Raw genomic sequence first — 27,567 nt, 5'->3', positions numbered from 1 at the left:
AAGCAGGGCTTTGTGATAGCCAATGGGCCCCAATCCCACATAAAATATTTTAATTTATTCATTCCTGGGATGTGGGTGTCATTGGCTAGGCCAGTATTTATTGCCCATCGCTAATTGCTCTTGAGAAAATGGTGAGGAACCGCCTTCTTGAACTACTGCAGTCCATGTGCTGTAGGGACATCCACAGTGCTGTTATGGAGTTCCAGGATTTTGACCCAGTGACAGTGAAGGAACAGCAATATAGTTCCAAGTCAGGAAGGTGTGTGACTTGGAAGGGAGCTTGCAGTTGGGAGTGTTCCCATGCATCTGCTGCCCTTGCCCTTCTAGGTGGAAGAGGTCGCTGTTTTCGAAGGTGCTGTTGGAGGAGCCAAAGTGAATTGTTGCACTGTATCTTCTAGATGGTATACATAGCGGTGGTAGAGGGAGTGAATGTTGAAGGTGGTGGATGGGGTGCCAATCAAGCAGGATGCTTTGTCCTGGATGGTGTCAAGCCTGTTGAGTGTTTTTGGAGCTGCACTCATCCAGGTGAGTGGAGAGTATTCCATCACACTCCTGACTTGTGCCTTGTAGATGGTGAATAGGCTGTGGGGAGTCAGGTGAGTTACTCTTCACAGAACTCCCAGCCTTTGACCTGCCCTTGTAGCCACAGTATTTATATGGCTGCTTCAGTTCAGTTTCGGGTAACCTACATAAACGCATTTCTATGTAACCCGATATGCCTACAAAAGTGGTCTTTGTCAAAAACAAGAGATTCAAATGCCAAATGAAAACACAATGGGCAGGATATTCAGCTAGATGGTCTGGCGTGCGCTCGACACGCATGAGCGTGAAATAGCGTGCAATAAGCGTTCTTACGTCATTGCGCACTTGCACGATATTTCGAGCGGCGGGTGCACGAGTCAGCAGCGTGTCCGTTGACAATTAAGAGAGCTATTAAGCCCATTAATCAATTAATTAAATTCAATTTTTCGCTGCCTGTCCAACCTTACAGATGGTGAATTGCCCAGGTGGCCTTTGCATTTTTTTGTGAAACCTCATCCACGGGCTGGATGAGGTTTCCAACAATGACTGTAAAAAACAATAAAATGTTTTGAACTCATTTTTTACACGTCCCTGTTCATGTGACAGAGTCACATGTGGGGACATGTTTTCCTTATTTTTCGAATCTTTATTTTTCATTTTAAAAATCTTTGGCTCCCTGAGGCAGCTCTGTGCCTTCTGTGGGCTTTCAGTCAGCGCACCCCAGCGCATGCGCAAACGTCAGCGCTCACGCTCCTCTCGCCCCCACCCCAGCTGCACTGAGGTTCCCAACGTGCGTTGCACGCTGGCTGGCTGTTAACTGGCCAGCCAGCGTGAAATTGCGGTCGGGGCCCGATCGCAGGGGGTGGGCTGTTTCGTGACTGCTCCTGGGCCAACACACCATGCCTGCCTGACGAGGGGAAATCTCTCCCCAGTAAAGCAATAAATGTGTGCAAAAAGTCTTTATTCCATTTGTTCACACCTTACAACTGCCTGACATTGCAAAAGGCTGGAGCTTTGCACCGAAACATTTCGAGAATTAACTCTGGAAAAACTCTGCCTTTGGACATGTGCAATACAGTCCACCATGTTGTCAATAGAGTCAAACATGTTTTTGGTGTTTTCATGCTGCAGTGTGACATTCCATAGCACCTCTACGACATCTGCAGCATCAGCTAGGGAAATAGGTGGGCGATCTCCGAATGACAATGCTTTTCACTTTCTCACAGGTTTAGCTATACTCGCAGGCTTTGCGCATCCTTTCACAGGAAGATCTCCATGTCAAATGACAGCTTGCCCAGTGCTCTGATTTTGGGCTCATGTGGTCTAACTCCACTCTGATTGGTCAGCGTGGTCATATGACAAGCTTAGACAAACTCGGCTACTCTGGAGTTACCAGTGTGGAATTTCAGCTTAGCACGGACATCATTCTATGGGATTTGCTATTTTGCTGGCGGAAATAAAATAGTTGACAACTTCCGATATATCCAGAATTTTGCATGATCTGAGTTTGACACCTTACAATTTCACTGTAGCTATGCTCATGTATTAAAGTCTGCCTGGATTAGTATTCAGCAGCATTACAGTTACCCAATCTTGTATTCTATTAGAGGTCATTCAACGGTGATCAGGAGTGCTAAATCTGGCCAGTTTTCAGTTCATTGAAAAGTTGCTAGGACCAGCTATAGTACCACAAGTTATCCCTACTAGCATTAGTACAAGGATCAAACTTTGATTTGCTGGTTTATTTAGCTCATCGACATACCATGCAGTTCATTACTTATTGAACAACTGAGGAAACTTACATTAACTAGTTCTAAAAATCATCAACAATAAATTGATGGCAATTTTACTTTTTTCTGTTTGTAAATCTCACTAGAAAGCTTTTCATCTAAAATAAAACAAAATATTAATGCAGGGTAATATAGTAGTGTACAGGCAACAAGTCCTAAAGACTAGATCCCTTTTGAAAATTCAGAATTTCTATGATGCAGTGAGGTCTACTGTAAATGCCATCCTGATAATATTTAAAATACAAACTTCCACAGTTAGTCTTGGCCCTGCTTATGACTAACATCCAATGACTTCCATTGGCCATCTGCATGGATGTTAGCAGAGGATAGGATCAGGGTTGCCTACAATGCTCCCATGATATGTGATGGCACTCCTTGATTGGACTCAGACACTAAGCATTTCCACTTGAACATAAGCAAGTCTTCAAGAGATGGTGACATGATAGAGAGATCTATGTATTCTTTACAAAAAGCTGTCAGGAGAGAGATGAGACTTTAATCCCATGAGAAAGACAAATTTAAAGGCGAAATGACAAGAAGAGCACAAATGGGTTGTCTCATTTATTAATCCAATCGAACAAAACAGGAACAAGATAGATTAAAGTTCTGAACAATAAAATGTTGGTCACTTTGGTACAGCCATGATCCAATACAAAGCACTGAAAACACTCAAGAACTATACTGTGTGTTGTCTCAAACTCACTGGATATTTCTTTACCACTACGGCAATGCTGAGGAGAGGTGTTCTGACCATTGAGCAACATTTCTGCGCACAGGGACTGCTGGGAAACTTACTTAGACTTAGTAGTTTTCACAACTAGAGATGCATGAGGCAGACAAAGCAGTCCATTTTCTCCTGTCCACAGCCAATGTTCTTGCGTAGCTTCAGCATCTGTTAATCAGCTAGAGATCTCTACTGACAGTCTGGCACCAGTTCATCTTGGGTTACCCTTGACTTCTACGTTCAGTAGGAGTCAACTGCATGACCTGATGAGCAGGCCGTGATGTTGGAAGTCAGGTGTCATGGCTGAGTCAGCTGAGCTGCCTTTCACAGATGATGGATGAAACTAGAGGGAGTTCTGAGCGCTTTCCTACTTCAGTGTTGGGTATAAAATCCCAACAGTGTATGCCTTGAATCCTTTGAATACATCTGGTATCAAAGGCATCTAGTTTCCTTCCTTGGCAGATTTTCAGGTTCTAAGTTTCATAACTATATAAGAGAGTGGAGAGCACATTTGCACTGTAGAACTTAGGCTTTCCTGTTTTCCTGGAAAGTTTTTTTTACTGTTCCAAATATTTTTCAGTTGATTGAAAGCTGGGAAACCTGTTCTAAAAACATTGAACCTCTGAACCAGTGACTCAGTTAATAAGTCTACTTACTTATATAGAAGGTCCCAAGTTTGATCTATTGTAAGTTCTGAGGTTGCTGATTATAGCCCATGAGTAGGGGTGTATACAATTGATTCCAACATTCCTGTACTAAAAATAGAAAAAGGCCAGTGCCTTGATTCTTACTCAGTGACCACTACTGTGAAAAGGGAGGGAGGGAAGGCAACTGAGAGAGCGAGAGAGAGAGAGAGAGATAGAAAGAGATAGGGGGAGAGAGACAGAGAATCAATCAAGGTTATTTAATGGCCTCCAATAGCTTAACAGCGATCATTGGCCATGCTAACACATGAACAATGACAATAAGGAGAGCTTTTGGCGCTTATGGAAACAAATCCCAACAGGAGTCCATGGTCTGAGGGCATAACGGGAAGATGAAAATGGACAAAAAAATTAAAATCCACTGTCCAAATCCAACGTGCAGTATAATTAACTATTTGGCATATTAACTGTTAATTTGTTAACAACCTGATTCAATTTACTTTACACATTTGGCCTCACATGGATATCTTCATATAATGACATAGTATTTGCTGGACATGTGCTGGCAGTGACAATCAGAAAACAACTCAGTATTGATCATTCTATCCCATAATGCTAAACATATTTGCACTTTAAAAAAGGTGATTGTTTTTGTTCATTAGAGTGAAGAATGTCAACGAGAGTGAATTTTTAAAGGCCTGGATTTTCCCGCATTAATAACGGTGAAACTATCAGCATTTGCTGTCATTGCCCCTCTGAAAATGACAGCAACTTTTGGAGTCTGCATACGCGGAGTTAACCACAGAAATCCAGAAGGTGCTGTCCGTGATTCTGTGCTTCTCCATAGGGCGTGCTGCTGAAGCCCCCCCAGCCTGCAATCGATTAGCAATCACTTTTATGCTATTAGTTTTGTAAAAAGGTTTGAAGAAGTTAGAACTGGTAGAATGAGGTGTAACTGGGTTTGAATGGCATACTAAGTTCACAATTGCTGCTGAAAGGCCTCAGTGGCCCTGGAAAAACTAATTTTTAAATTGTAGAATGTCAAATTTTGCCATTATGGTAAAAATTAAAAATACGTGAAAAATTTTAAGTATGTTTATGATATTTCAGGTTCAAACTTAACCCTACTTGGATATCTCAATTATTTTGCTCTCTGCAAAATTTAACTAAAAGTGACGTATATATGACTTCCTGGTTTGCTGTCTGGGAGAATACTACAAGGTAATTGACAGCTTATACAACTTGATGGCATTGCTGTTGCTGGATGCCTGTAGATCTCCTTGATTTGGCGCTAGATTCAAACTGACGTCAGGAAATGAGAAATCCCTATCACAGACATTGCTAGATCTTCATGAGCAGTTTTCTTCTCAGTCAGCTGCAGGCGCCATTCGCTTTGCCAAGGAAAGCGAAATCACAGAATTGTTACAGCGCAGGAGGCCATTCGGCCCATCATGTCTGCACTGGCTCTCCAAGTGAGCATCATGACTTAGTGCCATTCTCCTGCTTATTCCCCTTACCCTTGAACGTTGTTTCTATTCAAATAATCATCTATTAACCCTCTTGAATGCCTCAATTGAACCTGCCTTCACCACACTTCCAGAGAGTGTATTACGGCTTGAACCACTAACTGAGTGATAAAGTTTTTTTTCTCACATTACATTTGCATCTTTTGCAAATCACTTTAAACCTGTGCCCTCTCATTCTCAATCCCTTGATGAACAGGAACAGTTTCTCCGTGTCTAATCTATCCAGCCCCTCATGATTTTGAACACCTCTATCAAATCTCCTCTTAGCCTTCTCCTCTCCACCCAATCTATCTTCATAACTCAAGTTTCTCATCCCTGGAACCACTCTTATAAACCCCTTCTGCACTCTTCCCAATGTGTTCACATCCTTCCTATAATGTGGCGCCCAGAACTGTACACAATATTCCAGCTGAGGTCTAACGAGTGTCCTATATAAATTCAGCATAACCTCCTTGCTCTTGTACTCTAAGCCCTATTAATAAAGCCCAGGATACTAAATGCTTAACTGCTCTCTCCATCTGTCCTGCCACCTTCAATGATCCATGCGCATATACACACCCAAATCTTTCTGCTCCTGCACCCTCTTCAAAATTTTGCCCCTTATTTTATATTGCCTGCCCATGTTCTTCCTACCAAAATGAAGAATCACCTCACACTTCTCCACATTGAACTTCATCTAACACCAATCTGCCCACTCCACCAACTTGTCTATGTTCTCTTGAACTAAATTGTCCTCCTCACAACGCTTCCAAGTTTTGTATCATCCGCAAACTTTGAAATTGTTCGCTGCACAGCAATCATTAGATTATTAATATACATTAGGAAAAGCAAAGGTCCCAATACCAACCCCTGGGGAACTCCACTACAAACCTTCCTCCAGCCCGAAAATTATCCATTGACCATTGCTCTCTGTTTCCTATTACTCAGCCAATTTTGTATCCGTGTTGCTACTTCCCTTCTATTCCAATGAGCTATAACTTTTTTCAAAAGTCTGTTGTGTGGCATTGTATTGAATGCCTTTTGTAAGTCCATGTACAGTACATCAACAGCACTACCCTCGTCAACGCTCTCTGTTTCCTCTTCAAAAAACTCCAGCAAGTTAGTTAAACACGATTTCCCCTTCAGAAATCCATGCTGGCTCTTCCTAATCAACCCACATTTTTCCATGAGACTACTAATCTAGGCCAAAATAATTTTCTCAAGAAGCTTCCCCACCGCTGAAGTTAAACTGACTGGTCTATAATTCCTCGGCTTATCCCTACAACCTTTTCTGGGTCACTCAATTTCACCAAGCAAAGTGAGCACCAAACACACTCAAATCAAGACCATAGCAGAGCAAAATATCCTTTACATAAATTAACTCCAAACCCAGAAAGGCTCCAATATGAATTTTGTCATTTACCACACCAGCAATCCTAACGGCCTCTCAGACAGAATGCCAATTAGTGCAAATTAAGAGCAGTTTTGGCCTGTACAGTCTTACTTACTAGGAACGAGCTGGACTTATCTAACTCTTTGTCACATCTAGCAGAGTGAAAGAATTCTTACAGCCCAGAGATGAAAGGCCACTGCGTCAAGTTCCTGCTGCACTTGCACAATTATTAATCTAGTTGAGAGATCTGTCTCGCTGCAAAGGAAGCAGACAGGCCAAAAAAAGTTTCACTTTAGAATACCAGTGTTGAGAAAATTTCACCTAGGTTACCCAGCATAGATGTGGCTGTGGGATGGCATGATACCCCATACTGTGATCAGCTAATGAATAAACTCAGGAAACAGACACAAAAATGTGGTTTGCTGCAAAGAAATGCTTGGGCTCGAGATAACATCTCTAGAACGAGCTCAGTCTACATAAAAATATGCCGATGCGAGATGCGGAGCAATTGCTTTTCCCTTTGCAAGTTATCATCCAGCCATGATACATATCAGAGAACAAGCCAACCCAGAGACAAACTGGCCTAGACTTGAAAGGAAAGAGTGAAAAAAAGCTTCGCTAACAAAGCTAATAAAATGAGTTAAAAAAAAATTAAAACTAAGGGATAGCGGCAATGAAAAAAAGCTTCAGCTTTCTCCATTTCTATGAATTATTGTGGTAACATCTATGACTGTAAAAGGCTGAAATAGCTAATGCCATAATAATAAACAGAGAAACAGACGCAGACATACTGTCACCAACCAATACTTCCCCAATCTGATTGGCTCATTCACTTCTCTTATCTACTGTAACTAGGACGTGTTGTCCGACAACCCCTCCGCAATGAAAATGGAAGTCACTGCTTGATTCAGCATGCATTTTAACTCTTTAAGTTACATAGTCAAGAGTGACTGTGTTCTCAAATATATTCTTTCCTATGTAGGGAATGAGTTCTATAATGACTGAGTGGGTAAAAAGCACCAGCCGGCATAGCCTAATCCATACTTTCAGAATGGCCTTAGATTGAATTACTGGTTTTATACTGTTAAATGATCTCAATGGGCAGCAGTTGAAGGGCTACAACTGATCTCAATACTCCAGGACTAGGGGCGCTGTGATTGATTGCTGTTCAGATAATCTTGCTGTAAAATGCATGTCTATGTGATTGTCAGGTGAAAGAGAAATTAGATTCAGCTGTGATGCCCTCCATTCACTGTCTTGACTCACATTTGAAGAATTGCCACCTTGGAATGGTACCAAAGGAATCCTATCACAGATGGGCCCACATGGCAATATGAGTTAGCACTTGCAGCAGAGGAGAGAAAAACTGAAGAAATTATGATGGCAATGTTCAGTCCAGCCATTATTTCCTATACTGAATAATGAGTTTATTTTGTTCAATCAACTATATTATTTTTTTCTCTTTTGCAATTAGTTTGTTCAGTTCTAAAACTTTGCTATGTTTACTTAATACAATGTTCTTACGTCTAATGCTCCACTCTGTTACTACAATTTACTGACCAAGTCTCTCTCTACAATGTACTGTCTAGAGTGACTCCAGCATGATTCACTGTGGTCACCGCTTACAGGACTCCAGACCTCTTGACACCAACCATACAGACACACATGACAGTGTGGTGAAGTCACCCCACCACAGGATTACCCATTTGAATAAAGCGCAGACATGCTACCTATAAGTGGAACAGAACTAGAGACAGATGTGTGCGTGTTTGCACGTATCATAGCCAAAATATATGCAGGTCAGGATGCAGGGTTATTTAGTGGCAAAGCTTAAAACACAGCAGCCCAGCTCCCCAATTTTCACCAAATTTATCCTGTCATTAAGTGTGATATACAGACCAGGAACATCCAAAATGCTTTGAGTTAATTGATTACCCAAGAGACAATTGGCCAGAATTACTTCTCATTGTCAGGCAGCCCCTACTAAAAATATGCACGTTGGGAAGTAATGGGTGAATAGCTTTGTCAATATCCGCAATTAAGAGTTAATTGCTGATTGAGGAACATTACAGAGGGTAACTGACAGCTTTATCTCATTAAGAAATTGTCATCTCAAGAAAAGGGGGTGAGGAAGGAACTCCATATTCATCTTTCAAACATGGCTACTTTCTTCTCCTCTAATCTTCTAGCCATGTTTCCTTTCCTGAAGACTAATACAACAGAACCTCATTTAATTGGTAGTGTGTGCATGTATTATATATAATGGGCAGAATTTTCCCTCTGTTGGGGGGGTGGGGGGGGAGAATTTTAGGAGCGGGCGCACCTCCGATTGGTGCCCCCAATTGAGTGTGCGCCGCAATTTTATGTGGGCGGGCCAATTAAGGCCCACCCTGCACTATGCGCTCCCTGTGTGGGCTGGGGGGGGGGATTCCCGGAGCCAAGAGTGTGCTTTTTCGTGCGTGCGCATGAAAGAGCGCACTCATCTCCCTGAGGCTGAGACTGGCTCCACAATGAAAAATCTTAAAAATAGAAGAAAAAAATTTCCTTGACATGTCCCCTCACGTGAGTTGGGACATGTCCATCACTTTTAAATACACTTTAATTACATTTTTAAAAACCTACATGAAATCTCATTCCGCCCGTGGATGAGGTTTCATGCTTTTTCCAATGCCTGCCAGGGCTCCTGGCCTGCCCGCCAACCTTAAGGTTGGACGGGCAGGTCCATTAATTAGTTTAACGACTTTGTCAATGTCCTCAATTGGCCCTTAACAGGTCGGTGGGTGCACAGCTGATTCTGCTGAGCCCCCACCTACCTGGAAATTGAAATGGGTGGGGTGACATCAGGAGTTCCACCCAACATCATCCTGTGTCATTTTACGCATCGGCGAGCCCCCCACTCGCCGACCGGGAAATCCTGGCCAATGAGTGAATGTGCAAGTGAATCTAGAAAGCAAGAGACGTTAGACTGGATGAACTTGGGTCATCTGACATCTATATTTTCAGGCACGAGTCAGTGGAGAGTGACCAGTAGTGGAAAACATCACTAATGTTTTTCCATTCCTTACCCAGAGAGGTTGTGGCCGGCTGTCACTTCCAGACTGCTCAGCACATCAGTGACCAAAAATGCATCCTGGTCCGAATGCCTCAGTACCATAATATCAGCTCCTATTGTACAAGATTATTAGGAGACTCTCCTAATGCCTTAATGTTGGCAGGCAGGGAAATTTTTAAGATGATGGTACTAAACCACACAACCAGAAGATTGCATATTTTAACTATGGGCAGCATCCTAGGTTAGGGAGAAAACTCAGCCAAAGTTCCTGCTCCTAGCCAGTGACTTCTGCTGGCAAAGTATAGGTCTGGATGTCAGGTACAGACAGAATCAGATTCTGTCACAATGCCCTTAGTGATAAAATAGCATATGAATGGTTTTTGAACAAATTATCAAATGAAGATGGATCCCATTAGTTAATTAAGTTAGTTGGTTAGACTTGTTAGCAAAACTAAAGCTCATGGGATTAAAAGGGGCAATGAAAACATGGGTACAACATTGACTAAAGGATAGAAAGCAGAGAGTAGGTGTGAATGACTGTAGTTCAGACTGCAGAGAAGTACACAGCGATGATCCCAAAGGTATTAGGATCATTGCTCATTTTGATACGTATACTAATGATCTGAACTTGGGTATACAGGGCATAATTTCAAAGCTTACAGATGATACAAAAATCAGAAACGTAGTAAACAATGGGCCTGCTGGCGGGTTTGAAGGCAGGGGGGCACGTAGAATCAAGTGGATAGGCTGCTCGCTATCTGCCCACCCGCCCTGCCCCACTGCAACTGAACCAGCAGCTGGCGACCAGTCCATGAGGGAGCCAATTGACGACCTTAAGCGGGCAATTAATGCCCACCTGAGGGTCACATCTTGCCACTGCTGGAACATAAAGGAGCATAGGGTTTAGGAGCAGGAGTCAGCCATTCAACCTCCGCTGAAGGGGAGGAGAATTCCACAGACTAACAATCCTCTTAGAGAAAAAAAATTCTCTCAGCTGGAGATGCCCATGTTAAGCACCCAGCCTGACAAATTTGGCTGCACAAGCTGGTGGTGGGCGAAAGGTACTGCACTTGAGGCTTCAGAAGGCAAGCTGCACTGGATCCAGCCCAGCAGGTGAGCCAGGGGTCTACCCAGTTGCCAATTTGGCAGGCCCTGGTGAATGGAAGCGTGGAGGAAGCAGTCTGTAGTTTGAGGGGACATGGGGAAGATAGACCTGGGGAGGGTGGTCAATTGGCTCCCTCAGAGACTGGTCGCCAGCTGCTGGTTCAATTGCAGTGGGGCAGGGCGGGTGGGCAGGTAGCGAGCAGCCTATCCACTTTCCTTAACTGGTCCCTCAGCTCATTGGAGCCTCCGTCCCCTAAGGTGCTTCCTGCATTCCCTGACCCCCACCACCCTCCCCAGGTCTATCTTCCCCAGGTCTATCTTCCCCATGTCCTCTCAAACTACAGACTGCTTCCTCCATGCTTCCATTCACCAGGGCCTGCCAGATCGGCACCTGGGGAGACCCCTGGCTTACCTGCTGGGCTGGATCCAGTGCAGTTTGCCTTCTGAAGCCTCAAGTGCAGTAACACAGATACCATCACTCCCAGTGACACTGCTGGTACCAGAGAGCTCCCGGTCTCTAATTAGCCATAAGCTCTTTGAGGCAGGACTTTTTATTCTAGCATAATGGTATTGTCCCTGGACTAGTAATCCAGAGGCCCAGGGTAGTGCTCTGGGGGTCCTGGTTCGAATCCTGCCACGGCAGATTGTGAAAATTGAATTCAACAAAAATCTGAAACATCTGGGGTCTAGTGACGAAATTGGGAGAGCTGTAGCACAGACTAGTCATGTAAAGCCTAACATAGTCACCCCCATGGACTCATGTCTTACAGATAATGGCCCAGACACCACGATCACCATCCCTGGGTACGTCCTGTCCCAACAGCAGCACAGGCCCAGCAGAGGTGGCAGTGCAGTGGTATACAGTCTGGAGGGAGTTGCCCTGGGAGTTCTCAATGTCAATTCAGGAAAGCATGAAATCTCATGGTGTCAGGCCAATCATGGGCAAGGAAACCTCCTGCTGATTGCCACATACCATCCTCCCTCAGCTGATGAATCAGTGCTCCTCCATGTTGAACACCACTTGGAGGAAGCACTGAGGGTGGCAAGGGTACAGAATGTACTCTGGGTGGGGGGCTTCAATGTCAATCACCAAGGGTGGCTCGGTAGGACCACTACTGACCGGGTTCTAGGGGATATAGCTGCTAGAGTAGCTCTGCAGGAGGTGGTGAGGGAAGCGCCAAAAGGGAAAAACATACTTGACCTCACCCTCACCAACCTGCCTGCCGCAGATGCATCTGTCCATGACAGTGTCGGTAGGAGTGGCCACCGCATGGTCATTGTGGAGACGACATCCCACCTTCACATTGAGGATACCTTCATTCGTGTGGTGTGGCACTACAACTGTGCTAAATGGGATAGAATTCGAACAGATCCAGCAACTCAAGACTATGCATCCATGAAGCTTCATGAGCCATCAGCAGCAGTAAAATGGTACTCGAACACAATCTGTAACCTCATGGCCTGGCATAACACCCCTTCTACCATAATATAAAAGTAAAAAATTGCAGATGCTGGAAATCCAAAGCAAAAACACCAATAAAAATACCTGGAAAAACACAGCAGGTCTGACAGCATCTGCGGAAAGGAACACAGTTAACGTTTCGAGTCCGTATGACTCTTCAACAGAACTAAGGAAAAATAGAAGAGGTGAAATATAAGCTGGTTTAAGAGGGGGTGGGACAAGTAGAGCTGGATAGAGGGCCAGTGATAGGTGGAGATTGCCAAAAGATGTCATAGACAAAAGGGCAAAGGGGTGTTGAAGGTGGTGATATTAGCTAAGAAATGTGCTAATAGGTGACATTAAGGATAGAAAGCAGGATGAGCAAGGTACAGATAGCCCTAGTGGGGGTGGGGTGGGGGGGAAGGGATTGAAATAGGCTAAAAGGTAGAGATAAAACATTGGATGGAAATATATTTAAGAATAATGGAAATAGGTGGGAAAAGAAAAATCTATATAAATTATTGGAAAAAAGAGGGATCGGAAAGGGGGTGAGGATGGAGGAGAGAGTTCATGATCTAAAATTGTTGAACTCAATATTCAGTCCAGAAGGCTGTAAAGTGCCTAGTCGGAAGATGGGATGCTGTTCCTCCAGTTTGAGTTGAGCTTCACTGGAACAATGCAGCAGGCCAAGGACGAAGATGTGGGCATGAGAGCAGGGTGGAGTGTTGAAATGGCAAGCGACAGGGAGATCTGGGTCATGTTTGTGGACAGACCGAAGGTGTTCTGCAAAGCGGTCACCCAGTCTGTGTTTGGTCTCTCCAAAGTAGAGGAGACCGCATTGGGAACAGCGAATGTAGTAGACTAAATTGAGGGAAGTACAAATGAAATGCTGCTTCACTTGAAAGGAGTGTTTGGGCCCCTGATTGGTGAGGAGAGGGGAAGTAAAGGGGCAGGTGTTGCACCTTCTGCGGTTGCATGGGAAGGTGCCGTGGGATGGGGTTGAGGTGTAGGGGGTGATGGAGGAGTGGACCAAGGTGTCCCGGAGGGAACGGTCCCTGCGGAATGCCGCCAGGGGTGGTGAAGGGAAGATATGTTTGGTGGTGGCATCATGCTGGAGTTGGCAGAAATGGCGGAGGATGATCCTTTGATTGCGGAGTCTGGTGGGGTGATAAGTGAGGACAAGGGGGACCCTATCATGGTTCTGGGAGGGAGAGGAAGGTGTGAGGGCGGATGCGCGGGAGATGGGCTGGACACAGTTGAGGGCCCTGTCAACCTCCGTGAGTGAAAAACCAGTTAAGGAAGAAGGAAGACATGTCAGAGGAACTATTTTGGAAAGTGGCATCATCAGAACAGAGGCGAAGGAACTGAGAGAATGGGATGGAGTCCTTACAGGAAGCAGGGTGTGAGGAGCTGTAGTCAAGGTAGCTGTGGGAGTCGGTAGGCTTGTAATGAATATTGGTGGACAGTCTATCAGCAGAAATTGAGACAGTGAGGTCAATGAAGGGAAGGGAAATGTCAGAGATGGACCATGTGAAAATGATGGAGGGGTGGAAATTGGAAGCAAAATTAATAAACTTTTCCAGGTCCAGACAAGAGCATGAAGCAGCACCGAAGCATTCATCGATGTACCGGAGAAAGAGTTGTGGGAGGGGACTGGAACAAGGAATGTTCCACATACCCCAAAAGAGACAGGCATAACTAGGCCCATGCGGGTAGCCATAGCCACATCTTTTATTTGGAGGAAGTGAGAGGAGTTTAAGGAGAAATTGTTCAGTGAGAGAACAAGTTCAGCCAGATGGACAGTAGTGGTGGAAGGGACTGTTCTCTGTTTGAGGAAGAAGCGGAGAGCCCTCAGACCATCCCGGTGGGGGATGGAGGTGCAGAGGGATTGGACGTCCATGGTGAAGAGGAGGCAGTTGGGGCCAGGGAACTGGAAATTGTTGATATGATATAGGGTGTATTACCATCAAGCCAGGGGATCAACCCTGGTTCAATGAAGAGTGCTGGAGGGCATTCCAGGAGCACCACCAGGCATACCTAAAAATGAGGTGCCAACCTGGTGAAGCTACAACACAGGACTACTTATGTGCCAAACAGCATAAGCAACAAATGTTAGATAGAACTATGCGATCCCACAACCAATGGATCAGATCTAAACTCTGCAGTCCTGCCATATCCAGTCGTGAACAGTGGTGGACAATTAAACAACTCACTAGAGGAGGCGGCTCCAAAAACATCCCCATCCTGAATGATGGGGGAGCTCAGTACATCAGTGCAAAAGTTAAGGCTGAATAAGGTTGCGTTTGCTACAATTTTCAGCCAGAAATGCCGAGTGGATGATCCATCATGGCCTCTTCCAGAGGTCCCCAGCATCATAGATGCCAGTCTTCAACCAATTCAATTTACCCCACGTGATATCAAGAAACAGCTGAAGGCACTGGATACTGCAAAGGCTATGAGCCCTGACAATATTCTGGCAATAGTACTGAAGACTTGTGCTCGAGAACTTGGTGCGCCCCTGGCCAAGCTGTTCCAGTACAGCTACAACACTGGCATCTACCCGGTTATGTGGAAACTTGCGCAGGTATGTCCTTTACACAAAAAGCAAGACAAATCCAACCCAATTACCGCCCCAACAGTCTGTTCTCAATTATCAGTAAAGTAATGGAAGGGGTATTAAACAGTACTATCAAGGAGCACTTGCTCACTGATGCCCAGTTTAGGTTCCACCAGGGCCATTCAGTTCCTGACCTTATTACAGCCTTGGTTCAAACATGGACAAAACAGCTGAGGTGAGGTGAGTGACTGCCCTTGACATCAAGGCAGCATTTGACTGGAGTGTGACATCAAGGAGCCCTTGCAAAACTGGAGTCAATGGGAATCAGGGGAAAACTCTCCGCTGGTTGAAGTCATACGGAACACAAAGGAAGATGGTTGCAGCTGTTGCAGGTCAGTCATCTCAACTCCAGGACATCACTGCAGAAGTTCCTCAGGCTAGTGCAATCGGCCTAACCATCTTCAGCTGCTTCATCAATGACCTCCCTTCCATCATAAAGTCAGAAGTGGGGATGTTCACTGATGATTGCACAATGTTTGGCACCATTCGCTACTCCTTAGATACTGAAGCAGTCCATGTCCAAATGCAGCAAGACCTTGGGCTGACAAGTGGCAAGTAAATTTGTGCCACATAGGTGCCAGGCTATGACCATCTCCAACAACAGAGACACCAACCATTGCCCTTGACGTTCAATGGCATTACCATCACTATCAACATCCTGGGGGTTACCATTGACCAGAAACTGAACTGCAGGAGTGTGATGGAATACTCCCCACTTGCCTGGATGAGAGCATCTCCCACAACGTTGAAGAAGCTGGACATTGTCCAGGACAAAGTAGCCCACCTGATTGGCATCATATCCATAAACATTCACTCCCTGCACCATCGATGCACAGTTGCAGCAGTGTGTACCATCTACAAAATGCACTGCAGGAATTCACCAAGGCTCCTTAGACAGCGCCTTTCAAATCCATGGCCACTACCACCTAGAAGGACAAGGGCAGCAGATAAATGGGAACACCATCACCTGGAAGTTGTCCTCCAAGTCACTCACCAGCATGACTTGGAAATATATCGCCGCTCCTTCACTGTTGCTGCGTCAAAATCCTGGAACTCCCTTCCTAACAGCACTGCGGGTGTACCTACACCACATGGACTACAGCAGTTCAAGGAGACAGCTCACCACCACCTTCTCAAGGGAAACCAGGGATGGGCATTAAATGCTGGCCCTTTCAGCGAAGCCCACATCCTGTGAATAAATTTTTAAAAAGCGGAAGTCTGCCTCTAGCCTATTAACAACTAACTGGCCAATAAATGGGTATGGAGGTGTTCCACACGGTGGGTTCCCTGGCTTTTTAACTGGGGGCTGCAGGGGATCCAACACCCTACATAATTCAGCCCGATGAGAAGGATAGTAAATAACTTCAGTAGGACATAAAACAAGCTGGTAAAATGGGCATACACATGGCAGATGAAACTTAACGCACAGACACATGAAGCGATACATTCCGGTAGGAGCAAGGAGTGGCAACATGAACTAAATGATATAATTATAAAGAGAGTGCCGGAACAAGGACACATGGGGATATAAGTACACATATCTTTGAGTGCGGCAGGGCAAGTTTGGAAGCCTGTTGAAAAAATGTATGAAATTCTTGATTTTATCAATGGAGAAAGAGAGTACAAAAGTAAGTAAGGTATGCTAAATCTTTATAAAGCTGGTTATGCCTCAGCTGGGTTCAATTCTTGGCACCACACTTCATGAAGGGTGTCAAGGCCTTGGAGTTGGTGCCGAAGAGATTTACTAAAAAGGCACCAGGAATGAGGGACTTGAGTTATGGTGAGTGACTGGAAGAACTGGGATTGTTTGCCTTAGAAGAGCATAGAGTGTTAAGAGGAGATTCGATAGAGGTGTTCAAAATCATGAAGGGTTTTGATAAGATTAAACAAGGATAAATGGTTTCCGGTGCAGCAGGGTCAGTAACCAGAGGACAGTTTAAAGGTAATTGGCAAAATGACCTCAAGTAACATAAGGCAACTTTTTTTTACACACTAAGTTGCTGTGATCTGGAATCTTGTCTGAAAGGATAAAAGACAGACTTGCGTTTATTTTTTTCTCAGGGGAGAGCGTGAACGCAATCCCCCACTACCATAAATTTTGCAATCGAGTATCCCACATGTGGGGGGACATTGCAGGCATCAGCACACCCGAAGTGCAATGGGCTAGCCTCGTCCTGGGAGAACCACCTTCATGATCATGGTCTCTCTCCTGCCAGGTAAGTATTTTTCATGATCACAGGATGCCTCAAATCACTTTATAGCCAATTAAGTACTTCTAAAGGGCATAGTAATTGATCAGGCAATTTGCACACAGCAAGCTTCCACAAATGTGATCATGACCAGATATTCTGCTTTTTGTGATGTTAATTGTGGGATAAATATTGGCTGGGTCATGGGGGTTAGTTTCTCTATGAAAATAATGCCATGGGATCTTTTGCATTCACCTGAGAGGGCAGAAAGGATCTTGGTTTAACATCCCATCCAAAAGAAGGCACCTCCAACTGCACATCATTCCCTCAGTCCTACACTGGAGTCTCAGCCTTGGTTTTTGTGATGGAAGATGATTAATAGTAAGATTCAAAAAAAAAAATTAGATAACTACTTGAAGGGAAAAAATAATGACCATATGGAAAGAATAGGGAAATGAAATTAATTGTGCAGATCTTGGCACCGATGTGATGGGCTGAATGGTCATCTGTGAAGCATCATTCTATGATTTTATTTTTCTAAGCAGCTAGTTCATTTGGAATGTCATCATGATCCGGTGCAGGCAGTAGTGTGGGGAGAAAAACCTTCTTGCAAAGCCATTACGAACAGCAAAAGTAGACAGCAGTGATTTTAACTGCAACGAGGTGCAAAATGTCTCATAGATATTGATTGTACCGGAATGTGAAGATGTAACAATAACACAATGTGAGAAATTTCAAAACCTATTCCGTTTCCTGATAAATTACTGGTCAAATGAAAGTCAGCCAGAAGCCTCAGCTAAGGACGTTGGTTGAGTGGCTCCTGTCAGGAGCCAGACTGTCTCTTCCTTATCACATTAGAGACAAGCAGCACCAGCAAATCACTCAGTATCCAGATTCCCTACAATTAAGTGACTTGTACGCAGATCAACACGGTTACAGAAGGAAATTCATTCACTAACACACCACTGATGAAGACAGCCTTAATCTAAGTTAAGGTAACTGATAGATGTGGATTTCAAACTAGCTACACTAATCTTGCAGATGTTTCAAACACACTGTTGCATTTTCGAATCTGAAATGTTATAGAAGATTGACTATTTTGATGATTCTTGCTTTACCATGCCTGTGTCACATTCTCCCCACATCAGTGTCAAGAAACTAGTTATGAGACAGGGTTAAAAACAAAAAAACTGCGGATGCTGGAAATCCAAAACAAAAACAAAAACAGAATTACCTGGAAAAACTCAGCAGGTCTGGCAGCATCGGCGGAGAAGAAAAGAGTTGACGTTTCGAGTCCTCGTGACCCTTCGACAGAACTGTCGAAGGGTCACGAGGACTCGAAACGTCAACTCTTTTCTTCTCTGCCGATGCTGCCAGACCTGCTGAGTTTTATGAGACAGGGTGTTGTGTCTCTGCCTGTGTTCAGTTTCAAAGCACACCACTGGAAGCAGTAAGAAAATTCTACCAACTTGGGTCTACAGTGACAGACAACCTGCCTCTTAACGAAGAGCTCAGCACACACATTGGAATTTGGCCTACTAACAAAAAGGGCATGTAAAACAACAAACTGGCCTGCGGATCAAGATGCTTACTTACAAGGCCTGTATCTTCAACGCATGGTGGGAGGGGGAGGGGGAGGGGGTGGGGGTGGGGAGGGTTGGGGGCGCAGGGGGAGATGATGGTGATGTCACAGGACATCCAGAGGCCCAGGCTAATGCTCTGAGGCATGGGTTCAAATCCCACCACAGCAGCTGGCAGAACTTAAATTCAATTAATAAATCTGGAATATAAAACTCATCTCAATGACAGCCATCATCGATTGTGGTAAAAACTCACCTCGTTCACTAATGCCCATAAGGAAAGGAAATCGGCTGCCCTTATCTGGCCTGGTCTTCATGTGACTCCAGACCACAACAATGTGGTTGACTCTTAGCTGCCTTCTGAAATGGCCTAGCAAGCTACTCAGTTCAAGTGCAATTAGGGATGGGCAACAAATTCTGGCCCTGGCAACAATGCCCACATCCCATGAAAGAATTTAAAAAATGCTGTATGGCAGGGAAACCTGGACAACTTACAACTACCAAGAAAAAAAGGGTCAAAAACCTCCATCTTCGGTGTCTATGATGCATCCTCAGCATCACATGGAAAGACAAAGTCAGCAATGAAGCAGTCCTTTCTAGGGTAAACATTCCAAGCATTCTAGTCAAGCAAAGGTGCTTCACTGGCTTGGACATATGCACAGGATGAAAGATGGCCGCATCCCCAAGGATATGCTATACAAGGAGGTAGCCCATTCCAACAGGCCAGTAGGGTGCCCAAAGTTTATGTGTAAGGATGCTGCCAAGAGACATGAAAGCCCTCAACACCAATTACAAGAAGTGGGGACTCTAGCTGACGATTGATGCAAATTGCAACACCAAATGTGGGCAGGAATTCATCACCATGACAACATGTAGTTCCAGAAGCTCCAAGACAGATGACAGCTCTGCAAACAAGGCGTCAGCAGAGATTATTCTGCACCAACAGCAAGGGACAACTTCATGTGTGGCACTTGTGGCAGATTTTGCCTTTCAAGATGCCTTCCTCATACCTAGCACAAGGGAAGATGGTTGTGGTTGTTGGAGGTCAGTCATCTCAGCTCCAGGACATCACTGCAGGAGTTCCTCAGACTAGTGTCCTAGGCCCAATCATCTTCAGCTGCTTCATCAATGACCTTCCTTCCATCAGAAGGTCAGAAGTGGGGATGTTTGCTGATGATTGCACAATGTTCAGCATCATTCACAACTCCTCAGGTACTGAAGCAGTCCATGTCCAAATGCAGCAGGACCTGGACAATATCCAGGCTTGGGCTGATAAGTGGCAAGTATTATTCGCGCCACACAAGTGTCATGCAATGACCATCTCCAACAAGAGAGAATCCAACCGTCGCCCCTTGAGGTTCAACGGCATTACCATCACTGAATCCCCTACTATCAACATCCTGGGGGGTTACCATTGACCATAAACTGAACTGGACTAGCCATATAAATACTGTGGCTACAAGGGCAGGTCAGAGGCTAGGAATCGTGAGACAAGTAACTCACCTCCTGACTCCTCAAAGGCTGTCCACCATCTATAAGGCACAAATCAGGAATGTGACGGAATACTCCACACTTGCCTGGGTGAGTACAGCTCCTAGAACACTGAAGAAGCTGGACACCACCCAGGACAAAGCAGTCCACTTGATTGGCACCACATTCACTCCCTCCACCACCGACGCACCGTAGCAGCAGTGTGTGCCATCTACAAGGTGCACTGCAGGAATTCACCAAGGCTCCTTAGACAGCACCTTCCAAACCTACGACCACTATCACCTAGAAGGATAAGGGCATCAGATAAATGGGAACACCACCACCTGGAAGTTCCCCTCCAAGTCACTCGCCATCCTGACTTGTAAACATATCGCTGTTCCTTCACTGTTGCTGGATCCAAATCGTGGAACTCCCTTCCTAACAGCACTGTGGGTGTACCTCAATTACAGGGACTGCAGCGGTTCAAGAAGGCAGTTCACCACCACCTTCTCAAGGGCAACTAGGGATGGGCAATAAATGAGCCAGTGAAGCTCACACCCTGTGAATGAATAAAAAAAAAGAATCAGCTTGTTCTGACATCAAAAAGAGTACAACAGATGATCTCATTTGACCTCACCAAAGTTTTGAGGCTGCATTCCCATCATCTTTTGCAGATGGAAGGTCACCAATCTCACCTAAGGAACATATGAACAAGGATCAGGAGTAGGCCATTCAGCCCCTTGAGCCTGCTCCACCATTTAATAAGATCATGGCTGCTCTGATGGTAACCTGAAATCTGCATTCCACCTATCTCCGATAACCTATCACCCCATTGCTTACCAAGAATCTATCTACATCTGCCTTAAAAATATGCAAAGACTCTGCTTCTACTGCCTTTTCAGGAAGAGAGATCCAAAGACTCACGACCTCTGAGTGAAAAAATTTTGCCTCATCTCTTTTAAATAAGGGGCAACCCCTTATTTTTAAACAGTGACCCCTAGTTCTAATTCCTTTCACAAGAGGAAACATCCTCTCCTCATCCACCCTGTCAAGACTCCATCAGGATCTTATTTGTTTCAGTCAAGTCGCTCTTACTCTTCTAAATTCCAGCAGATACAAGCCTAGTCTGTCCAACCTTTCCTCATAAGACAACCCACCCATCCCAGGTATTGGTCTGGTAAACCTTCACTGAACTGCTTCCAACGCATTTACGTCCTTCTTTAAATAGGGTAACCAATACTGTACACAGTGCTGCAAATGTGGTCTCACTAGTGCCCTGTACAACTTATTAAGCATAACCTCCCTACTTTTGTATTAAATTCCCCTCACAATAAATGATAACATTCTATTAGCTTTCCTAATTACTTACTATACTTGCATACTAGCCTTTTGAAATTCATGCACTAAGATGCCCAGATGCCCCTGCACCTCAGAGCTCTGCAATCTCTCACCATTTAGATAATATGCTTCTCTTTTATTCTTCCTCAAGAGGTCAAAGCTGGGGACTAAATATTCAGGGGTATGTGACTTTTCAAAAGGAAAGGCAGGAAGGAAAGGGTGGTGGAGTAGCCTTGTTAGTAAGAGATGGAATAAGTACGATAGCAAGAAATGATCTTGGATCAGAAGATGTAAAATCTATATGGATGGAGGTAAGAAATATCAAGGGGAAGACCACACTGGTGGGAGTAGTCTATAGGCCCCCTAACAGTAGCTATACTGTAGGACAGAGAATAAATCAGGAGATAATGAGGGCATGTAAAAAAGGCAGTACATTAAGCACAGAAGACTTTAATCTTCAAGAAGATTGGGAAAATCTGGCAGAGGTAGACACGAGCAAGAATTCATATTTGGAGCAGTTTCCTAGAACAATATATTGTGGATCCAACCAGGGATCAGGCTATTTTGGATCTGGTAATGTCTAATGAGACAGGTTTAATAAATGATCTGAGAGTAAAATATACCCTAGGAAACAGTGACCATAACATGGTAGAATTTAGCACTCAGTTTGAGAGTGAGAAACTTGGGTCAGAAACAACTGTGCTAAACATAAATACGGGTAATTACAAAGGAATGAGGGCAGAGTTGGCTGGAGTAGACTGGGATAGGATTTTAGCAGAAAAGACAGTTGATGAACAATGACAGACGTTTAAGAAAATAGTTCATGACTCACAACAAAGATATATCCCAGTAAGGAACGAGGATTCTAGGAGGGGGTTAAACCAACCATGGTTAACCAAGGAAGTTAAGGATAGTATCAAATTGAAAGAAAAAACATACAATGTGGCAAAGATTAGTGGCAAGCCAGAGGATTGGGAAAGTTTTAAAAACTAACAAAAGATGACCAAAAAAAAAATAAAGAGGGCGAAAATAAACTTTGAGGGTAAACTAGCAAGTAATATAAATTGGACAGTTAGAGCTTCTTTAAATATATAAAAAGGAAGAGAGACTCCAAAGTGAACATAAGCTTAGAGAACGAGGCTGGGGAAATAATAATGGAGAACCAGGAAATAGCAGAGGAGTTAATAAATACTTTGCATCAGTCTTCAGAGTAGAAGACACCAATAGTATTCGAAAAACACTAAGTAATCCAGGGGTAATCCAGGTCACCTTTCATTCTTCTAAACTCCAATGAGTACAGGTCCAACCTACTCAACCTCTCCTCCTAAGAAAAACCCTCCATACCCGGGATCAACCTAGTGAACCTTCTCTGGATTGTCTCCAATGCCAGTATATCTTCCCTTAGATAAGGGGACTTAAACTGTTCGCAGTATTCTAAGTGTGGTCTAACTAGTGCCTGGTATAGCAAGGCTTTCTTACTTTCATACCAAATTCCCTTTGAAATAAAGGCCAACATTCCATTTGCCTTCCCTGTTACCTGCTGAACTTGTATGCTAGAATTTTGGGATTTATGCATGAGGATCTCAAATCCCTTTGTGCTACAGCTTTCTGCAGTCTTTCTCCAGTTAAATATTCAGGTCCTCTATTCTTCCTGCCAAAATGCATAACCTCACATTTTTCCACATTATATTCAATCTGCCAAGTTTTTGCCCACTCACTTAACTTGTCTATATCCCTCTGTAGACTCTTTGTGTCATCCTCGCCACTTGCCTTCCCACCTATTTTTCTGTCATCCGCAAACTTGAGGGAAGTGAATGTACTATCACCAAGTTTGCAGATGACACAAAAATAGGTTATTTATATTGTAAATAATTGTGGCCCCAGCACCGATCCCTATGGCATTCCACTAGTTACAGTTGCCATCCTGAAAATGCCCTCATCGCAACTCTTTGTCTTCTATTAGTTAGCTAATCCTCTAGCCAATCCTCTATCCATGCTAATATACTACCCTCCAACATCATGGGCACTTATCTTATTAAGTAGCCTTATATGCGGTACCTTACTGAACGCCTTTTGGAAATCCAAATATATTACATCAACTGGTTGCCCTTTATCTATGCTGCTTGTTACCTCTTCAAATAATTCTAATAAATTTGTCCAACATGATTTCCCCTTCATTAAGCAATGCTGACTCTCCTTGATTACATTATGTACATCCACTATTTGTGTAGCTGCTTCCTTTAATATCCTAGGATGCAACCCATCAGGTCCAGGGGACTTATCAGCCTTTAGCCCCATTAGTTTTCCTGGTGCTTTTTCTCTGCTGATAGTTATTGTATTTATTTCCTCCCCCACTTTTGCCCCTTGATTATTTAATATTTTTGGAATGCTTTAAGTGTCTTCTACCATGAAGGCTGATGAAAAGTATTCATTCAATCCCTCTGCCATTTCCTGGTTCCCTATTATTATTTCCCCAGCTTCATTCCTTAAGAGGCCTATGTTCATTTTGGCCTCTCTCTTCCTTTTTATATATTTAAAGAAGCTCTGTCCATTTTTATATTACTTGCTAGTTTACCCTCAAAGTTTATTATTAGGGGTCACCCATTTAGGACAGAGATGAGGAGAAATATTTTCTCCTCCTCAAACAGCGGTGGAAGCAGTGTCTTTGAATATTTTTAAGGTAGAGCTCGATAGGTTCTTGATTAACAAGGGGGTGAAAGGTTATTGGGGGTAGGCGGGAATCTGGAGTGCAGTTACAATCAGATCAGACATGATCTTATTGAATGGTGGAGCAGGCTCAAAGGGCTGAGTGGTCTACTCTTGCTCCTAAATCATATGTTCATATGTATGTTAATTCTGTTTCTCTCTCTACAAATGCTGCCAGATCAGATGAGTATTTCCAGCATGTTTTTTTATTACGATCAATGTCAAATTCATTCTCCACAGACAGATTCATGTGTAATCTGTTTCCAAGCCTTGTACTGTGCCATTCAATTTGATGATTAGGAGATGTAAAAGAGCAAGTTTGGATCTTGGGCACTGTCTTTACCTTCCTGAAAGAAAGGGAGGAAGCACCTTAATCAGTTGCAGATTCCATTTTACAGCATGTGTAGGTTTCTGTTGTCAGTCGTATTGCCAAGGAGAATCACCAAACGGATGTGAAGTGGTCCTTTAAGTGAGGGCAAAATGTTGAGCAAGTACTCCAGTTGCTCCTACCTACTTCTTGGTAATCAAATTGAGTGGGGTGAAAACTGAACGGTGGAAATCAAGGGTTGGGAACAGATCACTGCACATTTATGTTATGGGGTGGAAGGCTCATGATTTTCTGCCCTTAAAATGCTAAAGGGAATCACTAAAAGGTACAAGATGAACTTCTCTCCCTCAAGGTGGGAAAGTTAGTAGCCATGTTTGCCACTCCCAGGAAAATCACTTCAAATAAAATTTAAATATACAAACATGGGCATTCATGGTCAGTAAACCTATAACAATGCTGCAGAAGGGTTAAACCACCCAAGAATAGGGCAATGGCTGTGTTTTCAATTTACTTCCCAATACTTGAGGTGATTGTCATCTGCAGAATTAAATCCCAGTAAAGAGGCAATGTCTACTGGAGAGGAAGAAAATTGATAAAAAGCATTGCAGCTTCTGAGTTGCTGCCTTGGCTGGGATCAAATAGCTCGGCAAAGCCAAGAATTGACCCTAGATTCTTCGGCTCTGAACGGTTCAGGAGCACACCATGAACTGCATTAATTCATTAAATCATGGAGGATTTCTTATCTTTCTGTAGCCTTGTAGGAAATCAAAGAGGCCACAAGATGGCCAATGTGGGAATTGAAAAAGATACCATACAGTAATTCCACACTTAACGTCCTAGGTACGTTCTTTAAAAGTGTGACTTTAAATGAAACAACATTAAGCTCCAAGAGCACTCAAGACACCATCCAGGACAAAACAACCCACTTGATTGGCACCCTATCCACTGTAAAACATTAATTCCCTCCACCACTGACGCACAGTACTAGCAGTGTGTACCATATGCACTACAGCAACTCTCCATGGCTCCTTTGACAGCACCTTCCAAATCCTTGACCTCTACCACCTCAATGGACTAGGGCAGCAGACGTGTGGGAGCACCATCACCTGCAGGTTTCCCCCCAAAACACACACCATACTGACTTGGAGCTATATATACAAACATGGGCAATGTTCCTTCACTGTCGCTGGGTCAAAATCCTGGAACTCCCTTCCTAAAAGCACTGTGGATGTACATACATCACATGGATCGCAGCAGTTCAAGAAGTTGGTAGTGATGGGCAATAAATGTTCACCTAACCAGCAATGCCCACAGACCGTGAAAAGTATTTAAAAAAATCAGATTTTCCCATAAGAATTAATGTATAAACGAGAGCTAGGTTACACAGCAAGTTTCTCTCCTGATCCCCAGCAATTTTCTCCCCTCCCCCAATCTCCAGCAAGTCTCACCCCAATCCCCAGCGAGGCTCTGTTACCTGGATGTGGAAACAGCGAATCAATAGTACTTTTGACCATTTGGAGCAAGTTGGTGAGAAAGTAGGTGCAGTGAGTGGGGTAGGTGCAGGATAGTGAGCATAGCAGGAGCGAGGCAGCAAGCAGGACAGAAGCAGAGTGGGAGAGAGGCAGGAAGCAGGGTGGGAGCAAGGCAAAGGGCAGGGCTGATCTGGGAATCTTCCATGTCAACTCCTGAGGTTGCAGACAAATCCCCTGACAGCATGTTCCATTGCTTTGCTGATGATAACACATGACGTGTGTGATGACGACTCTGACATCAACAACTCACGCAAACTATGTTAAAAACAAAAATGGCGACACAAATTGGAAAAAGAGAGCCAAAAGAATAAATGACTTTAAAACAAGACGATGTTAAGCAGGGCGACTTAAAGTGAAAATTACTGTGTAGATACAGTCGGGGATATTCTGAAATTGGGCTAAGGCATGTTGTTAGCCCAAAGAATGAGGAAGATTTACTCTGAATATGTTTAATGCTGACTGCTGACACTGGGTGCACATGCTTCAACAAAAATTTAGAAAAACAAAAATTAAACTTCAGCCAAGTATTAATTGAGAAGATCTACAGCTTTACCTCCATCCTGGAAAAACTCAGGAGATCTAACAGCATTTGTGAAGAGAAAAAAAAGAGTCAATGTTTCAAGTCCGTGGAGTCATACAAACTTGAAACATTAACTTTTTTTTTCTCTCCACAGATGCTGTTAGACCTGCTGAGTTTTTCCAGTATTTTCTGTTTTTGTTTCAGATTTCCAGCATCCGTGGTATTTTGCTTTTATGCTCTTACCTCCATGTTCCTGGATTAAGGACTGAGAAATGAAAAACGTTCATGCTCTACATCCCAAATCAGTATTCGCTGATTCAAGTTTGTGCGGTGGCAGCGCATTAGAACAAGACCACAATCGGTTGAGGTCTCCATATTCAACGGTCTGCTGACAGTCACTTTTCAAGCTCCTACCTTAAAAAAGGCAAATTGAGCAAAATGCCAGAGAGCTACTTGTGCCCTTGGCATTTGATTAGAAGTCAGCAAGTTCAGAGAAGGAAGAAATTGGAGGAGTTAAAGTCAAAGACTATTCATCTCCATTTAAATCAATCCTTTATGATCTCAGTTCTGAACATTCATTTTACAGTGTCAACCTGTCCTTCATGGTAAAAAAGCTCAGCTAGCTCAGTAGATAAGTTATTTATTCATTCATGGGATGTGGATGTCGTTGACAAGGCCAGCATTTACTGTCTATCTCTAATTGACCTTTAGATAACTGCATGGCATGCTAGACCATTTCAGAGGGCATTTAAGAGTCAACCATACTGCTGTGGGTCTGGAGTCACATGTAGGCCAGACCAGGCAAGGGCAGATTACCTTCCTTAAAGGACATTAGTGAACCAGATGGGTTATGACAGTTGTCATCAGACTTTTTTATTGAATTAAAAATTCACCATCTGCCATGGTGGGATTTGAACCTGAGTCTCTGAAATACTAGTCAGTGACAATACCATTATGCCACCACTTCCCCCATAGGCATCTATATCTATATTGCAGTGATTTCCACAACTACCACTTCCGATCAGTGTTCTGACATTGTCAGCATATCTGGCATTTACATTTGGTGCCAGATGGGGGAACATTGTGGCCAAGGGTAACTTCAAGCATGAACC

General features: G+C 43.9%; 1 protein-coding gene and 1 non-coding gene across 3 annotated transcripts in view; both read right to left on the bottom strand.

The window, feature by feature from the left end:
• The window catches only part of dym (dymeclin), a 553,915-nt gene that overhangs the window by 75,642 nt on the left and 450,706 nt on the right, over positions 1-27,567 (bottom strand). The gene's annotated exons all lie outside the window — the stretch shown is intronic.
• On the bottom strand, positions 16,851-17,016 carry LOC121285673. Its single transcript, XR_005944741.1, has one exon. It is a non-coding gene; the product is annotated as a U1 spliceosomal RNA (small nuclear RNA).

The sequence above is a fragment of the Carcharodon carcharias genome, chromosome 1, assembly GCF_017639515.1.
Source record: "Carcharodon carcharias isolate sCarCar2 chromosome 1, sCarCar2.pri, whole genome shotgun sequence".
Taxonomy (NCBI): domain Eukaryota; kingdom Metazoa; phylum Chordata; class Chondrichthyes; order Lamniformes; family Lamnidae; genus Carcharodon; species Carcharodon carcharias.
This window is presented reverse-complemented; position numbering and strand designations above follow the sequence as displayed.